This window comes from Meles meles, chromosome 3, assembly GCF_922984935.1.
Source record: "Meles meles chromosome 3, mMelMel3.1 paternal haplotype, whole genome shotgun sequence".
NCBI lineage: Eukaryota > Metazoa > Chordata > Mammalia > Carnivora > Mustelidae > Meles > Meles meles.
In genome coordinates, this window is record NC_060068.1 from 96,892,160 (window position 1) to 96,908,582 (window position 16,423).

Below are 16,423 nucleotides of genomic sequence, written 5' to 3' on the forward strand. Positions count from 1 at the left end.
AACATTTGCTCCTCGGTCAAGAGTCTCCATTCTGGTAGGCCTTCTGCTCAGCAACCACACTCCAGAATTGTATAGGTATTGTCTCCTAAAGAACGCAGTTCACACATGATGAGTTTTTATGTGAGCTATAGTGTACTCCACTGGTTTTCAAAGTGTAACCCACAGACTGTTGGGGTCTCTGAGACTTCTTCAGGGGGTCAGCAAGTTCAAAACAATGTTTATAACAGTAAGAGCTTGCTTTTTTTTTTTTTTTTTTAAGATTTTATTTATTTATTTGAGAGAGAATGAGTGAGAGAGAGCATGAGAGAGGAGAATGTCAGAGGGAGAAGCAGACTCTCCAAGGAGCTGGGAGCCCGATGCGGGACTCGATCCTGGAAGTCCAGGATCATGACCTGAGCCGAAGGCAGTCGCCCAACCAATTGAGCCACCCAGGCGCCCCAAGAGCTTACTTTTTATCTGAGTTGACGATTGCACAGATGGCACAAAAACAATAGTTGGTAAAGCTGCTAGTCACTCAACAGAAGTAAAGGCAGCAGCACCAAATTGGACTAGTTGTAATTATATTTATTTTTCATCACCACACTGTTGACACAATTTTTAAAAATACTTTTTATAATGAAATGGAAGTCTGCTTCATGAAGTACTTCTGTTATAAATTGAAGTGTGTCATATTGAAAAAAGGAAATTATACAATTTTTTGAATTTGGAACACCATCTTTACTTGAAGGAATGGCAAACCATGGATATTTAAATTTGGGTATTTGGCACACATTTTCTTTAAAATGAACAAAGGTAGACTGCCATTTCAGAAGAACAACTGGCAGTATTTTTGCCGGTGTTAAAACCCGAGATTTCCAACAAAAAAGAAATCCTGAAAACTTGTATCTGTCACTGTGAGCTTGATAGCTGCCCAATGTTTAAAGATTTTTTAATGAGATCAGTGTTACATTAATGAATATTATATGCTAGTGTGATTGTAATCAACAAATGTCAACATTTGCTGTTGTGTGAAGAATTGTGTCAACATTTGGAAGATTTTTGTAACTCCAGTGAACTTTCCAAATGACAATGCATAGGTTTACATTGTAACATGGGTAAAAGACCCATTAAAATGCATAAGACTAATGGATTTTAGTATAACTGTATGAAAAAAAATTTAAGATTTATTTATTTGAGAGAGAGAGAGAAAGAGGGAAAGAATGTGTTCTTGTTGGGGGAAAGGATGGGGGAAAGGGAGAAAGAATCCTGAGCAGACTCTGTGCTGACCATGGAGCCCATTGCAGGGCTTGATTTCATGACCCAGCGATCACAATCTGAGCCAAAACCAAGAAAGAGTAGGATGCTTAACCAATTATACTATCCAGACACCCCAACAGCATGAAACATTTGTTGATGGGGTTTTGTTTTAGATTCTACATTGCAACTAATTTTTAAAAATTATTTATTTATTTTTTTAAGAAAGATTTTATTTCTTCATTTCTCAGAGAGAGAGCATGTGCATGCACACACACACACAAGATGGGGGAGAGGCAAGCAGAGGGAAAGCAGGCTCCCCTCTGAGCAAGAAGCCTGATGTGGGACTCAATCCCAGGACCCTGGGATCATGACCTGAGCTGAAGGTAAATGCTTAATGACTGAGCCACCCAGGTGCCCCAGAGTGTGTATCTTTTTCATGTATTTTAACAAAACAGTGTATCAGAACAGATTGAATATAAAAGAACTCAATTGTCTATTAAGCCAGACATTAAAAAGATTGACAAACATTTAAACATTGCCACTTCTCACTAATTTTTGTTTGTTTTGAAAAATGTACTGTTAGTTAAAATATATTAACTTACAATGGGTTTTTTTAAATGAATAAATATTTTAAAATTTTCTTTTCTTTTTTTTTTTTTTAGTTTCCAATACGGTAAATATTGGTCTATATAACCTATATAGAAACAAGTTATTTGAGGACCTCATTAGTATTTTAGTAGTGTGAAAAATTCCCAAGCCTGAAATATTTCACAAGCACTGGTCTGTTAGATAGAATAATTGGTTGAACTCTATAGGGCAGTCCTTGAGTTTGGAAATATGGCAAGTATCTATAATAGATAATTTTTGTATTATGATATATGATGTTATTTCTCTCTTTGTGTTGTTTCTCTTCAGCAGCACATAGTCCAGTGCTCTGGCAAAACCACAAGGAACATGTGCATTAACCAGGTATTTAGGTAAATCTCTGCACATACATCTCAGATGAGTGGCCTCAAGTGATATGTGACTCTGCTTTTAACTAAGTAAACCTATGCCTTTGCATAATGGGAAAGAAGTAATCAAGGGAATTTAATCTCTCTGTGTGTGTATGTGTGTGTATGCATAAAGTATGTTTCATACTTACTGGCCATCCTGTAGTTCTGACCCCACTCATGATGCAATCTTTAGCTTTGCCATTTTCTCCCTATGTTTGTGAGGTGAAAGAAGAGTTAAGAGATATGTATGTTAGGTCCTTTATAATTAATCACTCTGATTAATGACCTAAGTGCTTTTCTTTTTGATTCTTTGCTAGTGTTTAATTTGCAATTGCTAATTTTAAAAGAACCATCACTCGTTCTGTATCTTGAGGAAGCCTTGTGGTCTTTTGGTTTCCTCTCTCAATTAAATATATCTTTATTGCCTTCAGGTTCTGAGGAAAATGTGCTATGCTCATCTGGAAGGATAAGATGGCCATTTGGCCTCTGGGAAGCAAATTGCCCTTGAATTACATTTTATTGAGAAATGTCTTTCTGAAATAGTGAATTGTCAGTAAAAGTTGTGATATAAGTCTACAAATGAGATTGAAATAGAGTGGGCTTTCTGTTTTCAGACTTGATAGTGTCAATATCCTTCAACCCTTTCTTCCTCTGACTCACCTAGAGTGTGAGCTCTCTGACGCAGGCTCAGTAAATAGGTGATTCTTGAATCTATGTGACCTCCTTTGGGGCTATTAATATTTTGTATGTATACAGAGCTATTCTCAATTTGCTGATGAAATATCAAGCCCAGAATCTAAGAGCCTAGTTTTGTGGAGGGAAATAAGTCATTTGGGAAGAAATTCAAATTACTTTGGAAATGAAAATGTGCTGATATTTTCCCAAACCCAGCTTTTTATTTTCAGGCTTGCATTACGACTAGCCATCCTTCAAAAAGAAATCTCAGCAGACCCCTAGATTTTACTTCTATTGCTTGCTACTCTAAGTGGGCAAACTGATCTGAGTGATTCAATAGAGGCATTAGTGATCTTCCACTTAGATATTGCAGCCTTTCTGCCAAATATAATGATTGTTTTTTCTTGGCAGTATTAGCCATAGACCCATAGGCTTCTATTGATTACTCTAAATGATATTGAATAAAGACTTAGAGGAGGATACTTGATATCAAGAAAGGGAGTTCCTTCCAATTTTTACTGTAGTTCTGTCAAGCAGTTTGGAGCGGACTTATCTGACACCATTCATTATGGGGAGTCGCGCCAACAATTAAAGTTAACAAGTGAGCATCATGGTTAGGAATAGTATTCCTGAGTCAGAAAGTGCCACTTACTTTGTGACTTTGGACCTGTTACTTAATTTTCTGAGTCTGTTTTCTTAACTGTGAATTAGAGATTATAATATGTGTTTTACAGGGTTGTTAAAATGATTCAAGTAGATAATCCATGTAAACAAATCAGGCCTTGGCACAAAGTTTGGGGACTGTAAAAGTGAGTGGGCTCTCTCTCTCTCTATATATATAATATATATATTATTATTGTAACTATTACTTTGTTAGCAGATTCCAAAGAACGATTAACATAATAAATGTGTCAAAATTTTAAGTTTGGACTAAAGACAATTCATGCCTCTGAAATGATAGACTGATGAAAGATAGTGAATGCTGCAAATAGTATGGCCTTACATTATTTAGAAACAAACTCAGTAGCTGGGCTCATTAGGCCTAAAGTCTGCTTATTCTTAATCAACTATACTTATTTAGAGAACCATACTATTTGATTTTAAGGAGGAATTTGATCGCCTGTTGGTTAACTGGGGAATATAGAGGCTTTCTTTGTTTTTGGCAGTGGGGTGGATCACATTTGTGGCGATTCTGGAAACACTCTATCTCCTGAAGCTTTACTTCATTTAACTAGATTGGCACCTTGGGGTCCACCAGACGACCAGATTCTAAACCATTCTGGCAAGAAATATTGTCCTAGAGGATTTTTACATTTTAGGCAATTAATCAGTCATTTTATAGTAGGTGAAATTATTAGCTCCCAACCTAGAATTATACTGGAATTTACAAAGTAAAAAGAAACTATTTAAGGACTGTATAATTAACTGAAGTAACTTGCCATCAGTGGAAATTTGAGCTGTAGAAATTCCTATTTCACAAATTGTTTGGGGAAGAGAGATTAATATGTCCTAAACTACGCATTTATTATATATTTCGATAGTTGAGTCAAAGTTTCTAATTTAGGATTTTTGAAAGAGGTATAGTCTTTCTGAAATATTTTCAATGATGTTTAGGTTTTAATTGTTATTTTGCTTTATGGTAGTCTTTATCAAACACATTATAAGATGATGAATTTTACATTTTTTTAAAATTTTATTTATTTATTTGACAGAGAGAGAGAGAGAGAGAGATCACAAGTAGGCAGAGAGGCAGGCAGAGAGAGGGGAGGAAGCAGGCTCCCTGCTAAGCAGAGAGCCCGACGCGGGGCTCGATCCCAGGACCCTGAGATCATGACCTGAGCCGAAGGCAGAGGCGTAACCCACTGAGCCACCCAGGCACCCCGAATTTTACATTTAAATGTACTCAAGACTGGCTTTAGCCCTTTATCATCAAGAAGTACATAATTAAGAAAATTTCAGATTAAAGATAATATGTGACAAGTACTATCATTCATTAGATCCTTGTTACTCAATGTGTCTATGGCCCGGCAGCCTGGGCATCACCTGGGAACCAGTAAGCAAGGGAAACTCTCAGGCCTCTCTAGACCAGCTCAATCAGAATCTGCATTTTGATAGGAACTCTAGGTAATTTGTATGCACTTTATATTTGAGAAATGCTGTTCTGTAGCCCAGAAACTAATCAAATAATTTGAGGCCTTCAGCCTTCTGTACCCTGTCCCAGAGTCTCATTGTTCTACTTTACAGTGAGGGTCAGAATAATTTTATTAAAACTTCTCTTCAAAACCTACAATAAATTAACAAAAATTAAGCTGAGACATTTCATGTACACATAAGTACAGAAACTAATAGACTATTTGTAAACCTACCACTGGGTTTAAAGAAATAGTAAATTTGCATTTTGCCATATTTGATTCACCTCTTTCTCCCTCCTGAAGGAAATTTTTTATTAAGATGAAAGATATATAACATAAAAATTAACATTTTAACCTTTTTTTGAGTGTACAGTTCAGTGACATTAAGTACCTTCACATTATTGTACACCACCACTATTCATCTCCAGAACTTTTTCATCATTCAAAAATGAGATTGTCTATCCATTAAATAATAACTCCTAATTCCTCCTTCCCCTGGCCTTGTTTACCACTATTCTACTCTCTTTATGATTTGGCTCTTCTAGGTAGTTTATATAAGTAGAATAATACAATATTTATTGTTTTGTGTCTGGCTTATTTCATTTAGCATAATGTTTTCAAGAGTCATACATATTGTAACATGCATCAGAATTTCATTCCTTTTTAAGGCTGAATATATTCCATTGCATTACATTTTGTTTATCCATTTGTTTGTCAACAGACATTGGGTTGTTTTGGTCTTTTAGCTATTGTGAATAATGCTATGAATGTTGGCCTACAAATATCTGTTTAAATCCCTCCTTTGACTTTTTTTGAGTATATGCATAGAAGTGGAATTGCTGGATCAGATAGGAACTTCATGAATTTTTTTTCAGGAACCACCATATTGTCTTCTACAGTGGCTGTACCATTTAATATTCCCAACAGCATTGCCCAGGGGTTCCAGTTTCTCCACATACTTACCAACACATATTTTTGTTTGTTTTTTTTAATTTTTAAAATTTTTTATTATTTTTTAAAGATTTTATTTATTCATTTGACAGAGATCACAAGTAGGCAGAGAGGCAGGCAGAGAGAGAGAGGAGGACAGGCTCCCTGCTAAGCAGAGAGCCCGATGCGGGACTTGATCCCAGGACTCTGGGACCATGACCCGAGCCGAAGGCAGAGGCTTAACGCACTGAGCCACCCAGGCGCCCCTGTTTGTTTGTTTTATATAATAATCTTCCCAGTGGATGTGAGTGGTATCTTATTGTGGTTTTGATTTCCATTTCTTTAATGATTAGTGATGTTAAACATTTTTTCATGTGATTTTTTTCCCCTTTGTATATCTTCTTTGGAAAATTATGTATTCAAGTCCTTTGCCCATTTTTAAGTTGGGTTGGGTTTTTGTTGAGTTGTAGGAATTCTTTATATATTTTGGATATTGATCCCTTATCAGATATATGATTTATAAATATTTTCTCCCATTCTGTGGGTTTCCTTTTCATTCTGTCAGCAGTGTTGTTTGATACATAAATTTTTAAATTTTAAAGTCTAATTTATTTTTTATTCTGTTGCCTCTGTGATTGGAGTCATATTCAAGAAATCATTACCAAATCCAATGCTATAAAGCTTTTCCTTCTATTTTCTTCTGAGAGTTTTATGGTTTTAGTTTTTATGTTTATGTCTTTGATCCATTTTTTTTTTAAAGATTTTATTTATTTACTTGACAGAGAGAGATCACAAGCAGACAGAGAGGCAGGCAGAGAGAGAGAGAGAGGGAAGCAGGCTCGCTGCTGAGCAGAGAGCCCGATGCGGGACTCGATCCCAGGACCCTGAGATCATGACCTGAGCCGAAGGCAGCAGCTTAACCCACTGAGCCACCCAGGCGCCCCTGTCTTTGATCCATTTTGAACTAATTTTAATATATGGTATAAGGTATGAATCCAATATCATTCTTTTGCCTGTGAATGTCCAGTTTTCCAGTTTGCTTTTCAACTTCAACAGTATATTTTGAGATTTATCCACCTTGATGTGTACATACAATTCATTCCTTTTATTTGTTGTATATAATTCTGATTTATTTACATTAACTATAAATATCTAAATCATTTCTCCAATAAGGGGTGGTTGAGTTGTCTCTTACCTTTTGAAAAATGTCAAACAGCCACAAACATTTTTGTACTTCTCCCATGTGCAAGAATTTTTTATAGTAGAAAACTAGAAGTAGAATTTCTGTTGTTAGAGAGTAGGTTGGGAAATGAAAACTTTTAACAATGTAACCTAAACTTTTAGGACTAAAGTGGATATAAGTTGTAAGGGACTATTTTTTTTGAACTATCACTAGTTAATTGGTTAGATTATATATCATTTCCAATAGATTTATTCTAAAGGATACTGTTTGTAAAAACGTGAGGATGGATGAGTTTGACCATCTGGTGTCATCACTTGGTCACGTGGTTGAATCTTTTCGGAAGCAATTCTTCTAACAGATCACTGCCAGCCTTGACCTTAAAACCTCCCAAATTATTTTGTCACTTGTTAGACAGCTTGAGACTCTGATACTCAGAAGCTAATCACACTGGTTTCAAGACCCATGCAGTTGTAAGTACAAATGTATCCTTAATTTTTAAATGTAGTTTTTTATTTAAAAAAAATAGTTTTGCATTTTTAATCAGGAATCTGCGTTAGAACTGAGAGAGGGTGTTAAAGAAGTAGATAACTCGGAGGCTGTTTTTAACTGAAATCAGTTAACATTCTGACTTCTCCAAAAATGCATTTGGCAGAAGGAGTGCATGAAGAAGAAATCTTTAACAAGTAAAATAGATATTTAAAAGTAAGTCATTGAGATTATTAGAATAAATCACTGCTGATCCCATCACCACTCAGGCTAACTAATGTCATCCTAGGAATAGGTAGACTTGTCCGTGATGCAACAAGCTATCAGGAGATATTTCCGTTTGAACCAAAGAACCAGTATACTGGTAGGATCATTGCTTTGAGCCAGAAGGCCTGGGATTGAGTCTTGGTTCTGTCACTTACTACTGAGTTGGTCTCAGCTTGTCTGAATTCCCAATTTTCTCATCTATAAAAGTTGATGATGAAACCATACTTATTTCTATGGACTTTTTTTTTTTTTTTTAAGATTTTATTTAGTCATTTTAGAGATCAAGAGTGAGCATGGGAGAGTGCAAGGGGTAGGGGGAAAAGTGAGAGCGGAGGGAGAGGGACAAGTAGACTTCTTGCTTAACCACCTGAGACACCCAGGTGCCCCACCTCTAAGGACTTCTTTGAGGATTCAGTGAGATGGTGCATGTTATAGTTGTTGAGGAACTATAAAACCTGTAAATTGTTATAAATGTTAATGGTTCCTCTTATAGTCATTGAATGCCCAAGTCCTGAGCAAGAGCAAGAGTGGCACATTTGGTATACTGATTGTGTTTTAATAATAGGTATGTAATGTCATATTTACTGTTTCTTCTTTTGTTCTCTGTTTTCTGTGAGATTATGATTTTTTCCCATTTCAGTTTTGCTATGATGCAACTCATGGACCTAACTGAAGCAGATTTATAAAGGATTATATAGTACAGATTGAGGCCAGGACCTTGAAAAAGCAGTCTCTCTGAGTGGTGGGGTTATTATGTTTTTATTTTGGCTGAAGCCTAACCAGTTGTTTCAATAAGACATTCAAGAACTTTGAGATAAAGGTAGTTAAGCATTCCCAACTTTCAATCTATGAACTGTGCTCATCTTTAACAAGTTCCAGCAATTTATGCCAGAATTTTTCTATTTGCCTAGATCCTGACAAATAAATATGAATTGTATTAATCATGGAAGATATTCATTAGATGTGATGAATGCAAACCTCTCTTAAAATGAACAATACATGCATTGTATGAAACATAACAAAAGATAAAACATTCTACTGGAATGTTTTGATATAGTTAGTTTGCAGAAATCAATTTTGCCAACCATCCTCCCCCACCCCTACTCACCAGCAAAATTGTTTGATTCAAAACAGGATTTCCTGTATGCTACCAGAAGCATCTGTGACTCTTTTTTTTTTTTTTGTCAGTTTGTCTAAAGTTCCCCATTTGTGTCTTTCAGTCTCCTGCCCACATTTTCCCCCAGATGTGGTATGTTGTAGTCTGTGCCTTGCAGAAAGGCACCTGTCCAAAGGGAAGGAAGAGTGAGGGCTGAAATCCAGCCATGCACCTTCACATCAGTTTATGTGTGCTCAAAAGCGTTGCTTTTCCTAATCTGCATAAGATGCCGCAGTGCTAGAGGAGGCTCTGTCATCTTCCTCAGTGTCTTACTTCTCTCTATTCTCCTTCCTACCCTATTTTCCATTCCTTGGCCGTTAAACTGCCCATCATCATGTATTGGCCAGATCTCCTTCTAGTAACCTTCTCAGCCTCTGTGCCTCTCCAGCTGTCCCACAGGCCATTTTAAGGCGCCCTCCCTGTCTTGTTCCCCAAAACCTCTTCTAACTCAAATATGTTTTATAAGATAGATTCAAGTGTATGGTTTTATGTGTCATTCGAAGCACATGAGATCAAACAAACTTCACTGGTTTGGTGCATTTATTTTTGTGACTATAAAAAGAATAAAAATGATGAAAGCTAGGTTGAGTTGGAATGTAAAATTAGAAAAAGCAAAACAGGAAACAAATGTTTGCTTGGCCAACCATTTCCTACTGAGGCTCTCTGTGTAATGTGGTCTATGAAGAGTTCACTGTTCAGCCTTAAACAGATTGAAATGATCCGTGGGGGGAAATCGCACCAAACCCAAGGACTGTGTGGAAGTGATGTGTAGCGCCAGATCCCTGAGCTGCTGTAGAAAGGCGGGTTGTGAAGGCCTGTGTGTCTGTGTTAAAGGGAAGTCTTTCAAAGCTATCTTTCTAACAGGATAAATGTGAAAGCCACCCGGGAGGGGGGGAAAAAAGCAGCACAAAACGGCCACTTGAGCATTGCTTCCTGCCCATGGAGCTCTAGCTCTTTACTGACAGTTATTCTTAGGCCTTCTTTGGCTTCAAAGGTTTCCTCTTTTCTATTTTTGGTAGGAGAATATGGATTTAGATCTGCATTGTCCCTCTCAACTGCTAATCCATGACCAGAAGAGCGTAGGACTGCTGTGTTCTGTTAGCTCTCAGTTCTCTTTTCAGCACCTCCAAATGATTTTTAATATTAAGGACACAGATTTATGGGAAGGAGTCATTGAGTTTTCAAACTGATTTGTAGTCTTCTAATTTGCACATTCCTTTCTCCAGCAGGGGCATCTTAGAGATCATCTCAAGTAATGGGGCCTGACTTCTGTGATGAGTGAAAGAATCCAGGTTGGTAAAACAGATGGTCATCAAATGACCAAAAAGTAAGCAAAGATGATTTGCATTGGAGTAACATGTAATAGATTAAGCACAATTCCATTTTGGAAAGAAAGAATTTATGCATATGTAATTTAAGATTAGTTTAATATATATAAACTGCAACAGAAAGATACAAGCTATCCCTGACTAGAATGCTGAAGACCTTGGCCTCTGTAAAGGAAAACCATTACCTAGAGCAAGCATTTTTAATTTTACAGGTGTTTAATTTCATGCCCTCTAATTCTTTTTCTTGAGTTCTTTCTGTTTTGCCTGATCTCATGACCGCCTAACTTTGTTGGCCTACTAATAATAATTACCTTGCAAAAGTTATCTTCTGTATCCAGATACCTCAACATTTTTAAAAAAGAAATATTAAGTGCCCAAGTCCTCCCATGAAAATACGGGGCTATCCCCTTTGCTGAATGCAGAACTGGGCAACAGAAATGCCACCCCATCAGACCAGCTGCCTCTGCCACGTGCTCTTAATTAGGGTCTGCCTTCGTGGCTTAAAAAAAGTAACAGTCTTATGCTTGAGAAGGATTTTTGAGGGAAGGTGTAAACTGAAGGATTAGGGGGTTACCCCACATTTCTGAGGGTTATATACACATTTCTGTCCACCATGGCATCTGGTTTGAACTTCATAACCCTCTAGAAATCATGAACCCACACTACAATTATTATATGTATACTATTTTCTATTTTTTTGCGAAGACCAAAACGAACAGAAGCATTGTGGGGTTGGGAAGGGATGGAACTTTGAGAATTAATTCTAGGCACTTTGCAGATGGCTAATTGGCAAGAAAAACCCCCAAATCTAGGCCATATATATTGGGTTTCCAGCAATGGGAAGGTGTCTTTAAATATATTTTACATAATGGTTTTGAACAGCAGGCAGCATTGTCTCGTAAGTGGAGGTATTGACAATGAGCTAAAAAGCTATATAATAGAGTTAAAAAGAAAGCCTCCCTTAACTTTTCCCCAGAACATTTTTACCCTGCTGAATATCTTGGGGGTTATTTTAAATGTGTCCCAATGTCAGACTTGTTCAGAAAGAGAGCATTATATTTCCCAAGAGAATAATGAGTTCTTTTTTTTTTTAAATGGAGCAAAATGCTGACTTTTAATAGACTAGATTTTTCCGTATAGAATATATTCCCCCTCAGAATTCCTAGGCAAATATTCAGACTCCTGGGTTGGGGAAGGTTAAAAGGAACTGAAAAAATCTATAGTGGCTCTTTTTGAGATGCAGTCCCACACTTGGCAGGATGAGGTGTTCATAGCAGGTGCTGGATTTGCTATAAATGGACAATTTATAAACAGATCTGACAACTGGGAAAACAGAGCAGTGGGGAATGCTGGCATTCCAGGGGCCTGTGGTTGATTTCCTATCAGATGGTCCTCAGCATGGAATTATTGATAGCTGCTGCTCTGAAAGAAGGCCAGTTGGCTGACGCATAAAAGGACTGTACCTCAATTCATGCCCGATCTGCTGCTAGATATTTTAAACAGATCAGTGCAAATTAGCTTCTTCAGGTTGGTACTTCCTTAATTAGCAGTTTAATTGCAAAGTCTTCTTCTCAACCTTGATTGAACCCAACTCTCTTACTTGTCTGAAATGCGGAGGACAGAGACCTGAGAGAAGTATAACCAAAACAAAAGAGGACTGAGGGCAGTGGGGGAGGATTCAGAACAGCCTGTAGTGCCCAAGGCTAACACAGAACCTAGCTAAACCAAGCCTGTGTGCAACTGAGAGTAGCATTTTTGGCTGTGTATCCTGGGGGAGAAAGGAGTAGGACCTTTGTGCACTAAGCCCTGGGGGAGAATCTAAAATGTGCAGCAAATGAATCTCATTTTTCTTTTGCTTTTTTTTGTCAAGCGCTGCCAGTACACTGGGATAATCCTAAGACCCCTAGGTGAGGTCTACTTTCAGAGTATTCTCCTGGAGCATTCTAATGATCACATCTACAATTTCCGTTGTTTTTTATTTATTTTTTTAGATAGGCTTTTCCCCGCATAGAAAGTTTAGTGGTACCAGTATGAATGGTTTTGGATAGCATTCCTCCATATTTGTCTGCAGCCTTGCATTGGCACAGTTCTGTTTAGAGCTAGTGGAATGGCCATACCTGTTTGTTCCAGCTATATGAATAGTTTTTCCAGGAGACATTTGTTTGGCTGGGTCTCCGCTTTTCTCCTGACCACACCCTATTGTTTTTCTCTTCAGAGGAGCAGACTGAGGGCCTGATCCTGAAAGGAATTTTGACGTCCTTACAAGGACTGAAAATTGGGCAGACCTGAAGATTAGGGTATGGAAGTGGATGCACACCTTAACACAAGGGCTGGCTAGGCATGAGGACTCTTAGAGTATAAAGCATAGGGCTTTGAGCGAATCCAGAACAGGGACGGTTTGTTGCCGCGTAATGGCTAACATAACAGGAGTAGAAAGGGATCTGAGGCATTGAGGCAACTGACACTTTTGTTAGTTGTGGGAAGTCTTGTCTGTGAGTGGAAGCTCCTGAGAATCTTGCCCGTGGGAATCTCTGTTTCAGCTGAGTGAGTTTTCTGGTAAACATGTGACAAATCTTACTGCAGCATCTTTCATTTACATAGAACCGTATTTAGTATAGGAGGTCCAAGAAAATATAGGTACAGTACTGCCAGGAGAAGTTTATGCTGTAGTTAGAAAGATATACTATATTCTTATGAAAAGATGACAAGGAGGGAGCAGCAGAACAAGTAGAATTTGGGGAAAGGGAAAGCTCTAGAAGTGCCCAGGAAGGTATGGTGGCTGGAGGATGAGGGAGTCATTGATGAGGAAGATTGGGCTGGAGCTGGGCCTTGAGAAGAGTGGGAGAAATTCAGTAATAGAAATGTGCAAGGGAGACTGTTCCAGGTGGGGAAATGTCGTGCTGATAGCCCTGATGAAGAGGTGACCCCTGCGTTTGGGAGGACAGAAAAGAAAATGTCCTGGCAGATAAGGCTGAGGAATTATACAGATCTAGAGGTCACACAGAGTTTGGAGTTCATCCTGGTAGACTTTTCTGATCAGGAAAGGAGATGAGAAAAGCAGGATGTCAGGAAAGTGAAGACAGAAGAGGAGAGTGGCAGGCAGGAGGACCTCATACGGTCCAATCTCCCACTGACCAAGTTTTAGGTCTGTGGAATTTAGTGAACTGTGTAGTGGGTTCTAGTAAGCCACTCTGTGTAAACAGAGCCCTCCTTCTTTGGTGTCTTTCCTCTTCCCTTATAGTTCCTGCTCACCATCTGACTAAACTAGGGCCACACAAGCTTCTGCTTATGGAGTTTCCCCACAAACACAGAGCCAAAGTGAAACAAAGGCAGATTCATTTTTTTAAAGTTCACTGTTTTGACTCTTACTTGCTCACTCTGGGATTCCCATTAGTGTTTTCCAGATTAATTTGAGGCCTTACTAGATATTTGGACACTTCCTTATTTTTATAACTCAGAAGGTCATCTCTGAGCTCTGGGAACATCTGCTCAACTTCATAATTAGGGCAGAACCACAGGCCTGGGAGTGGGGTTGTGTTCTGCCTTGGTCAGGGAGGGCTCACCTACCAACACTCCTGGGAGAACATGATTGTGGAACCTCTTTCCTGATACTTTCTCCCCCTTTTTTTAATGTCGCATTGTGTGGCCTGCAGACAGCTTGGGCATCACCTGGGAAGCTCCACCTCAGAGCTACAGGATCAAGGTCTGCTTATTTTATAATATCCTGTGGGATTCATATGCCCATTAGAGTTTGAGAAGAACTGCTTTTAACCTAGCTATTCGGAAGGATCACCTGTGAGTTTTTTTTTTTTTTTTAAAGATTTTATTTATTTATTTGACAGAGAGAGATCATAAGTAGGCAGAGAGGCAGACAGAGAGAGTGAGAGGGAAGCAGGCTCCCTGCTGAGCAGAGAGCCTGATGTGGGACTCGATCCCAGGACCCTGAGATCATGACCTGAGCCGAAGGCAGCAGCTTAAACCGCTGAGCCACCCAGGCGCCCCCACCTGTGAGTTTTTAAAACATTCCATGGCATATTGTCTATCCCAGATAAATTAAGTCAGAATCTCTAGGGGTGGAGCCCTGACACTGCTGTTTTTTTGTGTGTGTGTGTTTTTTTAGAAGATTTATTTATTTATTTATTTATTTATTTGACAGAGAGAGATCACGAGTAAGCAGAGAGGCAGGCAGAGAGAGAGGAGGAAGCAGGCTCCCCGCTGAGCAGAGAGCCTGATGTGGGGCTTGATCCCAGGACCCTGAGATCATGACCTGAGCTGAAGGCAGAGGCTTAACCCACTGAGCCACCCAGGTGCCCCTGCTATTTTTTTAAAAAACGTTTCCAGATGATTCCATGTGCTGCCTGAGTTGAAAACCGCTGGCCTATGGTCTGTGTTAGCCACTCTGTTTCCAAGGGACCAAATTCCCCTCATGTTGTAAAACAGAACATGACTAACCTTTTAACCACAGATCTAGACAGAGTAAAAATAATGTTAATTAAGCATTTATCCAGAAGCTGGTTAGGAAACTCCTGGCCAGGAGCAGATACAACCACTGGATTCACTTATAGTGTCAAGATGATAGCTTGTTAAGATTCCTAGTCTTAATTATTCTCTTCTGGCTTTGGAGGGTGGCTCCATGTAGAACCTGGAAGACAGTTGCCCTTTCCTCTAATCATCTTGATATCTAAGGAGATGTACCCAGGCCTGTGCTCTGAGGAGTCATGTTCCTTGTCTATTTTAGCAGAAACGTACTGGGGAATTCAGAGTATTGATTTTCACACAAATGCTCACTTTTAGGAAACATGAAAGTTTTAAAAGCAGTTATCCACCTATCCTCAGGCTAGGATAGATGTCAGATTTTAAGAACTATATTATAGTTATTTCAATACACTTTTTCCCATTAGGGCCTTTCAGTTACAGATTTCCCTTAGTTCCCCTCAGCTCTGTTATAATATCAGGAAACTTCTACTAACAGATTCCTGTTCTGAGCCAATCTTGGTCAAGGCTTTGAAGGTATTAGCCACTATGGTTCTTTTTGCTTTACCTCTGACTTTCCCTGCCCTCACTATGGCCATAAGCATAGGCATTGTTATATGAGCTTTGGCTTTCTCATTCCTTACTTTTTGTCTTTTTAGAACTAGGTTTGAAGTGTAGCTTGCTTTCTTAGCTGCAGTCTACACATCCTCAACTTTTTTTTTTTTTTTTTTTAATTTGACAGAGAGAGAGAGATCACAAGTAGGCAGGGAGGTAGGCAGAGAGAGGGGAGGAAGCAGGCTCCCTGCGGAGAAGAGAGCCCGATGCAGGGCTCGATCCCAGGACCCTGAGATCATGACCTGAGCCGAAGGCAGCAGCTTAATCCACTGAGCCACCCAGGGGCCCCCATCCTCAACTCTTTATAGAGAATTTTTTCTTGGGCGAGGTCCTGCACTGAGCTAAGATATTCTAGAATCCTGTGTTGATACTTGTCTGTCTGGGGTCTCCAAGTGTTGCATCCACTCAGCATCTTAGAGCGCCTTTCATGCTGCTCTGCACTGAGCTTAGATTACCTTGCTCCTTTGCACACTGTGGTGTGGACTGTTGGCCACTCCCCTTAAGGGCTCACATTTTACATGGTCTTGTTCTCTTAGCTTTGGCTCCCTCATTTCTTGTTTTTTTTCTCTTTTACCTTTAGCTTGTAATTAGGGTCTCATCACAGCTCACTGTTCCTACCCTCACTCAAGATACTTGTAGTAGCAGTACCTGTTCAAATGTGACCATGGGGAGGGGTAATGTCACCAAGACCATGACCATTCTCAGTAGCAATGGTAACATTATTTTTTGCTCATGAGGATATGGATTTGGAGATCCATATCCAAGCTAGACAGTGGTTTTGAGAAGACCCAACTGTCTCACTCCAAGCTGCAAATATCTAAGACTTATTCAGTTCTACATTGTAACATTGCAAGTCAAGATGGCCTTGGAAAAAAATCTGAATAATTAAACTGATATTAACATTAATGCTAACCTGAAGTGATATTTATGTTTGGCTTTGTGGTTGG